We start from the raw sequence: 8,954 nt of genomic DNA, 5'->3' as shown, positions 1-8,954 counted from the left end.
TATTCATTGTTCTAATGTCAGACCTTACCCAGCACTTACTTGAGTTCATATCAAAACATCAGCAGCAGTTTTTCCTCGTTTCAGAATTTTGTTTGCTGGCTTATTTTTGGGTTCTGGTCAAATAACAATTTTCATCCTCACTTTCAAATCCCTTCTTAGCCTCTTCCCTCTAACCATCGCCTGCCTGCCCCATGAGCCTCCCAGATATCTGCAGGGGGGGGGGGGCAGAAAGAATTTTCCCCAGTCCCTGTAGGTGGGGCCAGAAATTTGGTTTCACACCATAGATCCTCTGGGACCTGCCACGATGGGTCAGATAACGAATTGTCATCTAGCTAGTGGGATGCAAGTGCAGGCCTGATCTTCTCGTTTCCTCCTCCCCAAACCCCCCCCCCCCCCCCCCGGGACATGACGGCCTACGTGCCCTCGGGCTTAATCTGCCATAGAAAACGGTGCCAAACACCCAGATGGAAAATATGGCGTGTTTTCCCAGTGGCCTTTCAGCAGGATTTTCCATGTCCCCTTCTCCCACCACAACCTTAGTCCTGGGATGGGATAGTTATGCCCTTGGTCTATTGTGCATCCTCCACTTGCATCCTCATCCTTTCATTGCTGCTAACTATGCCTTCTGCCTAGGCACTAGAATTTCTTCAATTCTCTGTCTTTCGCCATCCCTCCATTTTAGAGGTGCTTCTTGAATTGAGCTTTTGATCACCTCTCCTAATGCCACAAATGGCTCAGCATAAAATGTTATTTAATTATCTTCGGTGTGTCTTGCAAATTTTTTATGCCATTAAAGGCACCAGATAAAATGCAGGTTGTTTTGATTCTCCAGCTGCAGTCCATGGCAGATCAGGATTAAATCTGTTCTCGCTGTACTGCTGCATCCCGTGCCTGCACCAAATGTGAATTGAGTAATTGTTTAACAGTGGAACTCTAGCCATGTGTGAATTTGACTGGCCACTGAGTAGCATTTTGGTACACTAGAATGAATCCATTATCATCTCTTTTTTTTTTATGTATGAGACAGAGCCATCCAACTACACTACGGCAGGTTGAATTAATTAGCAAAGACAGCAACCTTTCCTTTAGAAACTTTGATTTTGTTTGATATGTCTGTGTTCATTTGTGTAAACTGAACTGGAACTTTCTATGCTGCTGCTGACTAACTTCTAACAATTGGTCTGACCTGAGAGATTACCAGGAAATCAAAATGGTTTATTGCTGCAGGAATAAATTCTTAATGGTTTTAAAAGGTGATGTGCAATCAATTACACTCCAGACGAAGTGATTTCATAACTGAAGGCTTTAATCTACTTGAGCTTGTTTCCCAGCAGCTTTGGTACAGAAAGTGAAGGCTGCTGGGACAGCACCATTTCGTATACTCCGCCTGTCAGGGCAGAGCTACATATCGACAGCCAATGGTAAACTCCTGGGTCTAACCAATGGTCATCAGCCTCTTGGGTACCGCAATACCTGGTACTACCACATTCGCCCCCTGTTAAAAAAGAGTCCGGCGGGCGTTGTGGCCAGTGGTAACAGTCGCCTTTAACATGGTGTGATCAGGTATGGAGGTACTGTGCTGTCGAGGATATTTACAAAGGGTTCGTTCACAGTTAAAGTCACAGCGAAGCAATCAGTCGATGGGGTGGCCTGGTCGTCCTTCTGGAGCGTCTGGGCTTCGGTGGTGATTCTGGTGGGGGTCCCGGTGTTTGCGACTCCGGGAGCGTGGTTTCGGCCTCCCAGGCAGCTTCGTCACCCCTAGACGGCGCTGTTGGGGCAAACGGTTGACACGCGGGGGCGCCCCTGTAGGGGGTGTGGGTGGGCGGGTCTAGGCAGGGGCAGCGGGAGTACTGATCCACCAGTGAGGTGCTGTGGGGTGGGGGGGTAATGGTTCAGGTGCGCATGGGGTTCCGGCGGGCGCCAGGTCCCGAAGGGAGCTATCTTGCCAGCCGTCGGGGAACGCCATGTAGGCGTACTGGGGGTTAGCGTGCAGCAGGTGGACCCTCTCGACCAATGGGTCCGACTTGTGCGCCCGCACGTGCTTCCGAAGCAGGATGGGTCCGGGTGTCACTAGCCAGGTTGGGAGCGAGGTCCCGGAGGAGGACTTCCTGGGGGAAAACAAGGAGACGTTCATGAGGTGTCTGATTTGTGGTTGTACAGAGCAGCGACCGGATGGCGTGGAGGGCCATCGGGAGGACTTCTTGCCAGCTGGAGACTGGGAAATTCCTGGACCGTAGGGCCAGTAGAACAGTCTTCTAGACCGTTCCGTTCTCCCTCTCCACCTGCCCTTTTCCCCAGGGGTTGTAACTGGTCGTCCTGCTAGAGGTGATGCCCTTGCTGAGCAGGCATTGACGCAGTTCGTCGCTCATAAAGGAGGACCCCTTATCACTGTGTATGTACGCGGGGAAACCGAACAGTGTAAAGATACCCTGGAGGGCCTTGATGACGATGGTTGTGCTCATGTCTGGGCAGGGGATGGCGAATGGGAACCGGGAGTAATCGTCAATCACGTTCAGGAAATACGTGTTGCGGTCAGTGGAGGGGAGGGGGCCTTTGAAATCCATGCTGAGGCGTTCAAAGGGACGGGAAGCCTTTATCAGGTGCGCCCGCTCTGGCCGGTAGAAGTGTGGTTTGCACTCTGTGCAGATTTGGCAGTCCCTGGTGACTGTCCTGATCTCTTCGATGGAGTAGGGCAGGTTGCGGGTCTTGATGAAGTGGAAGAAGCGAGTGACCCCCAGGTGGCAGAGGTCCTCGTGGAGGGCTTGGAGGCGGTCCACTTGTGCAGTGGCACAAGTGCTGCGGGACAGGGCATCAGGAGGCTGGTTTAGCTTCCCCAGACGGTACAAGATCTCGTAGTTGAAGGTGGAGAGTTCTATCCTCCACCGCAAGATCTTGTCGTTTTTAATCTTGCTCCTCTTGCTCCGCTGTGCATTATCGAACATGAAGGCAACCGACCGTTGGTCCGTGAGGAGAGTGAATCTCCTGCCGCCAGATAATGCCTCCAATGTCTCACAGCTTCTACTATGGCTTGTGCCTCTTTTTCGACCGAGGAATGGCGAATTTCGGAAACATGGAGGGTACGGGAGAAGAAAGCCACAGGCCTGCCCGCTTGGTTGAGGGTGGCTGGTTGAGGGTGGCTGCCAGAGCTATGTCGGACGCATCGTTCTCGACCTGGAAGGGGAGGGACTCATCGACGGCGCGCATCGTGGCCAATGCAATGTCTGCTTTGATGCGGCTGAAGGCCTGGTGGGCCTCCGTCGACAGGGGGAAGGTTGTGGACTGGATTAGGGGTTGGGCTTTGTCTGCGTAGTTGGGGACCCACTGTGCGTAATAGCTGAAAAACCCGAGGCAGCACTTCAGGGCCTTGGGGCAGTGAGGGAGGGGGAACTCCATAAGGGGGAGCATGCGCTCTGGGTCGGGGCCTATAAACTCCATTTCGCACTACGTAGCCTAGAATGGCTAGACGGTCGGTGCTAAACACGCATTTCTCCTTATTGGATGTCAGGTTAAGGCTTTTCGCGGTCTGGAGAAATTTGCGGAGGTTGGTGTCGTGGTCCTGCTGGTCATGGCCGCAGATGGTGATGTTATCCAGATACGGGAACTTTGCGCGTAAGCCGTACCGGTCAACCATTCGGTCCATCTCGCGTTGGAAGACCGAGACCCCATTTGTGACACCAAAGGGAACTCTTAAAAATTGATAGAGCCGCCCATCTGCTTCGAAGGCAGTGTACTTGCGGTCACTATTAAGGAGGGGTAGCTGGTGATAGGCGGACTTGAGATCCACCGTGGAGAAAACCTTGTATTGTGCGATTCTGTTTACCAAGTCGGCTATATGGGAGAGCGGGTACGTGTCCAACTGCGACAACCTGTTGATGGTCTGCCTGTAGTCTATGACCATCCTCTGCTTCTCCCCGGTCTTTACCACCACTACTTGAGCTCTCCAGGGACTGTTGCTCGCTTCGATGACCCCTTCCCCCAGCAGCCTTTGGACCTCTGACCTAATGAAGGTCCGGTCCCGGGCACTGTACCGCCTGCTCCTGGTGGCGATGGGTTTGCAATCCGGGGTGAGGCTCGCAAACAGGGAAGGCGGGTCGACCTTAAGGGTCGCGAGGCCGCAGACAGTAAGGGGATGTATAGGGCTGCCGAATTTAAAAGTCAGGCTTTGCAAATGGCATTGGAAGTCCAGCTCCAGGAGGGTAGCCGCGCAGAGGTGCGGCAGGACATGCAGGCGGAAATTGTCGAATTTCCTGCCTTGGACAGTGAGGTCCACTGGGCAGAACCCCTTTATCTCCGCCCGAGTGTGACCCGGAGGCCAGGGAGATCCTTTGGTTTACAGGGTGGGTTACAAGTGAACAGCGCCTTACCATGTCGGGGTGAACAAAGCTTTCCGTACTCCCAGAGTCAATCAGGCAAGATGTTTCGTGGCCATTGATGAAGACCGTCGTAGCTGTTGCGAGTGTCCGGGGTCGACTTTGGTCCAGTGTCACCGAGGCCAGATGAAGCAGTTGCGAGTTCTGATCGGGCAGCATTTAGTCGGCCGTGCTGGGGGCCTGGGGCCCCATCCAAGATGGCGTCGCACATGGTGTCTGGGGATGAACAAGTTGGCGGCGGCGACGGACAAGATGGCGGCGCCCACCCGTCCAGCGTGGTGTCCGGGCGGGGGGGGGGGGGGGGCGGCAAGATGGCCGCTCCCATGGGTCGCACGTGGCCCTAGGATAGGGATGTGGCGTTGAGTGCTGGCTGGTCGGGGCCTGAAGGGGGCGTTGCCGCGGCGGTCCGGAGTCGCTGCAGACCCCCACAAAGTTCGCCTGCCCGCAGAAGAAACAGCGGGGCCCGGCGGCGTTAGCGGGCCGTCTCGTAGCGCAGGCCTGCGGGGTCAGGGGGAAGGTCTGTGGGGCTGCCGCTGCGGGGTGCCACGCAGCCCAGGAGGCCGCCGCACGGTCGGGCGCATAGGACTGCGCGTTTTTGTAGGCAACGTCCATGGACCCAGCCAGGGCCCGTGCCTCTCCAAGTCCTAGGGTGTCCCTTTCTAGGAGTCTTCGGCGGATATTTGAGGAGCTCATACCTGCTCCGAAAGCATCCTGATTAAAAGTTCCGTGTGCTCGCTCCCCGAAACTTGCGGGCAGCCACAGATTCGGCCCAGCACCAGTACCACCCGGTAGAAATCTTCCAATAATTCCCCGGGGCTTTGCCGTCTCGTTGCAAGCAGGTGACGTGTGTAGACCTGATTTACAGGGCGGATATAATGTCCTTCTAACAATTCGATTGTGGCATCATAGTTCACCGCCTCCTCTTAAGGGTGTAGATCCCAGGGCTGACCCTTGAGCGCAGGAGATGCATTTTCTGTCCTTCTGAGGGGGTGCCTCCAGCCCTCTCGAGGTAGCCTTTAAAGCACGCCAGCCAGTGTTTAAATATTGCAGCCGAGTTCTCCGCGTGGGGACTGAGTTGAAGGCACTCCGGTTTGATTCGGATATCCATCCATTCAGCTTAAGTTCAAGTAGATTAAATTGATGCGCAATCAATTACACTCAAGCCGAAGTGATTTCATAACTGAAGGCTTTAATCGACAAGAACTTGTTCCCCAGCAGCTTTGGTACAGAAAGTGAAGGCTGCTGGGACGGCACCGTTTCTTATACTCCGCCTGTCAAGGCAGAGCTACGTAACAACAGCCAATGGTAAACTCCTGTGTCTAACCAATGGTCATCAGCCTCTTGTGGTAGTACCAGGTATTGCGGTACCCAAGAGGTTAAACCTCAACAGGAGCACTTTGCCTAGTAGTCAAGTTGAAATTTTGCCGACAGCTGTACAGATGGAAAATTATGGACAGAAAGCCCAGTGAAAGACTACAGTCCAGGTCCTATTGAAAGAAATGAATCCTTGCTAGAGACAGTGCAGGAATAATTCTGCTGCTAGATGAGGGTGGTCAACTTTTTTAAAATATAAATTTAGAGTACCCAATTTTTTATTTTTATTTTTTCAATTAAGGGGCAATTTAGCGTGGCCAATCCACCTAACCGGCACATATTTGGGCTGTGGGGGTGAAACCCACGCAGACATGCGGAGAATGTGCAAACTCCACACGGACAGTGACCCAGGACCAGGATTCGAACCCGGGTCCACAGGGCCGCAGTCCCGGTGCTATCCACTGCGCCACATGCCGCCCCTGAGGGCGGTCAACTAACTGCTTGATGCTGGTCCAACACATGGGTACGCAAGACCAACTGTAAAATAAATCTTAGTGGCCCAATATAAATCATGAAATGAATCTGATCATTCAATCCTTGCTATTGTCTTTATTTTCCTTAGTACATGCATTATCACAGATGTTGGTTACTTTTTAAAAAAAACTTTTGTCGTACAACGAACATTTATGCTAACACTCTGCTTTATTGGCTGTCCATGTCGGCGGGATGTTCCAGTGCTGTTTTCCCACTGATGAGGGGTGCATTCAACAGGATATCCTGTTGTCAAGGGCAGGACCAGAAAATCCTGCTGGCGGGCCGCCTCCGCCACTGAAAACACACGGCGGGAGCAACCCGCCAAGTTTGCAACACTGATTCCACTTCTAGAGCATGTGGATTTGCAGGGCTGATTTCTAAACCAGACATCCACCACCTTTTCTCCTTTAGGACCCTGAAGAACTGTCTGTTTCCACTGTGGATATGCTGTTTTAAGGATTGAATGCTGTATTGAAAGGGTTGTATTTCTAGCCTTGGGGCTAGACTAGAATATAATCTATATTGGAGGACTACACCCATCTAGTTCCACTTGCTCTACTTCCTTGTTTGTCAAAAACTGTGCCTTTGGGTACTTGTTCAGCACAATGGGCCACACATAGTTATCACTCCGACTCGCGTCAATTCCGTCAAATGCTTCTAAAAAGCAGCCTGCCTCATTCTCCCCTAGTATTTACAAGAGTCTGTTGCCTGTAGTTATGCCAGCTCCAGGCATCACTACCATAAGTCCCAAGGGGCAGTAGTCCATCTATCCATCTTGTGTGCACTAACCAGTAAAAGTGTTTGATTGGAGTTAAACTTCACACACTTGAATGCAATTTGGGTATGTGCACGTGATGTTAAGGCAAGTCTTGCAAGAGGTTTGGACATGATATGAATGGACTTAAATGAATACTACACGTGCTGAAAGTGGCATATTTATGACGGCAGGCAGGCAGGCAGTCAGGCAGTCAAAATTGAGTGAACTTTTATCTTGAACTAACCTCCGAAGTCATTCTAGTTGTCAATGCAAGTGAGAAATACGCCCCCATCTTCTTTTGAACTTGTACCGTCTTTAGAGTTTTCAACTTTCCTGGCGTAAAGATGTGCTTCGTGTTGTGACGCAAATCAGTACATCAGCTCAGCCCACCTGTATTTTTACACTTGCCATTTTTTTCATGGCTTATATTTCTTTAAACAAACAGCATCCTGAATACATTGTCAATCATTGGATTTCTTCATTTTCACTATCATTTCCTACCACCAAATTCAGTGACCTAGGCTCAATGGTCTCAAATGGAATGAAGTTTAATGTTGAGATAACAGTTCCTGTGCAATTTTGAGACCTTAAGGGCCTGGAAGAACCCCAAATTCACAACTGCTATTTGATAAGAATCTATAATACATTTGTTCTAAGAACATTGCTGCATGATATTGAAACTTTGACTACATGGGTAGCACGGTAGCACAAGTGGATAGCACTGTGGCTTCACAGCGCCACGGTCCCAGGTTCGATTCCCCGCTGGGTCACTGTCTGTGCGAAGTCTGCACGTTCTCCCTATGTCTCCGTGGATTACCTCTGGGTGCTCCGGTTTCCTCCCACAGTCCAAAGACGTGCAAGTTAGGTGGATTGGCCATGCTGAATTGCCGTTAGTATCCAAAAAGGTTAGGAGGGGTTATTGGGTTATGGGGATAGGGTGGAAGTGAGGGCTTAAGTGGGTCGGTGCACACTCTATGGGCCGAATGGCCTCCTTCTGCACTAATGTTCTAACATATCAGAAGCAGGAATCCAGTTTTACTTAATTTTGTATGCAATGCTTGAGATAGATCCTTGGGGTCCATTGGCAGCCACAAGAGAAGGACTGCAGCTTTCTAACACTTATCATGGCAACGCTGAAGCCACATCAGTGGCTTCACATTGGCACCATAGTCAGAATCTATGATATTTGCCTGTGCACAGTATGGGGAGAAATGTTATCAGTAGAACCCTTGGTTGCCAGAACTATGCTAAGAGGATACATACAAGCGGGGCTACAGATTGATTCCAGCAACAGTCTGCATTTGACAAAAGCGTTTGGCAGCAAATTCTCCATGTTGACTTGAAGAATTAAATTGTCGCATTGCCGCAGAAAAGCACTATGCAGCAGTCATCCTGGCATCCGTGCATGATGGCCAACAGATGATATGAATCATCAGCAATGATGCAAAACAAAAGAGAGGGAGCCAGTTTGGTTATACCTTTTATTAGGGGGATCAGGGTTAAGGGGACAAGGCAGGAGAATGGGGATGAGAAAAATATCAGCCATGATTGAATGGTGGAGCTGACTCGATGGGCTGAGTGGCCTAATTCTGCTCCTATGTCTTATGCTCTTTATTACAGTATATTTTAATTGATTCGACCTAATCAACTGCAATACATGCAGGCATCACAAGGGAGCAGTAACAAGTCATAAATTTACAATCTTGTATCCTAGCTCACAGTTAACTTTTTTAAAGAAGACTAATTTGTTGGTTAGGTCTTTAAATTATTAAATGGATTCTTTGGGGTTATTTCAAGATATGTTTGCATAGTAAGCAATATGCAAGCGAAGTAACGTAAAGTATAGGGACAATGTTATGCTTCTTTAGAGAATTCTGTTTCTGAAACTACATTTTTAGTGACTTGAAAACAGAAGAAATGAGGAAAAGGCCATTTATTTACTGAAAATATTCTCCCAACGCCACCACCATTTATCTACA

The sequence above is a fragment of the Scyliorhinus torazame genome, chromosome 18 (assembly GCF_047496885.1).
Source record: "Scyliorhinus torazame isolate Kashiwa2021f chromosome 18, sScyTor2.1, whole genome shotgun sequence".
Taxonomy (NCBI): Eukaryota; Metazoa; Chordata; class Chondrichthyes; order Carcharhiniformes; family Scyliorhinidae; genus Scyliorhinus; species Scyliorhinus torazame.
The sequence above is the reverse complement of the archived record's forward strand: the minus strand, read 5'-3'. Positions refer to the sequence as shown.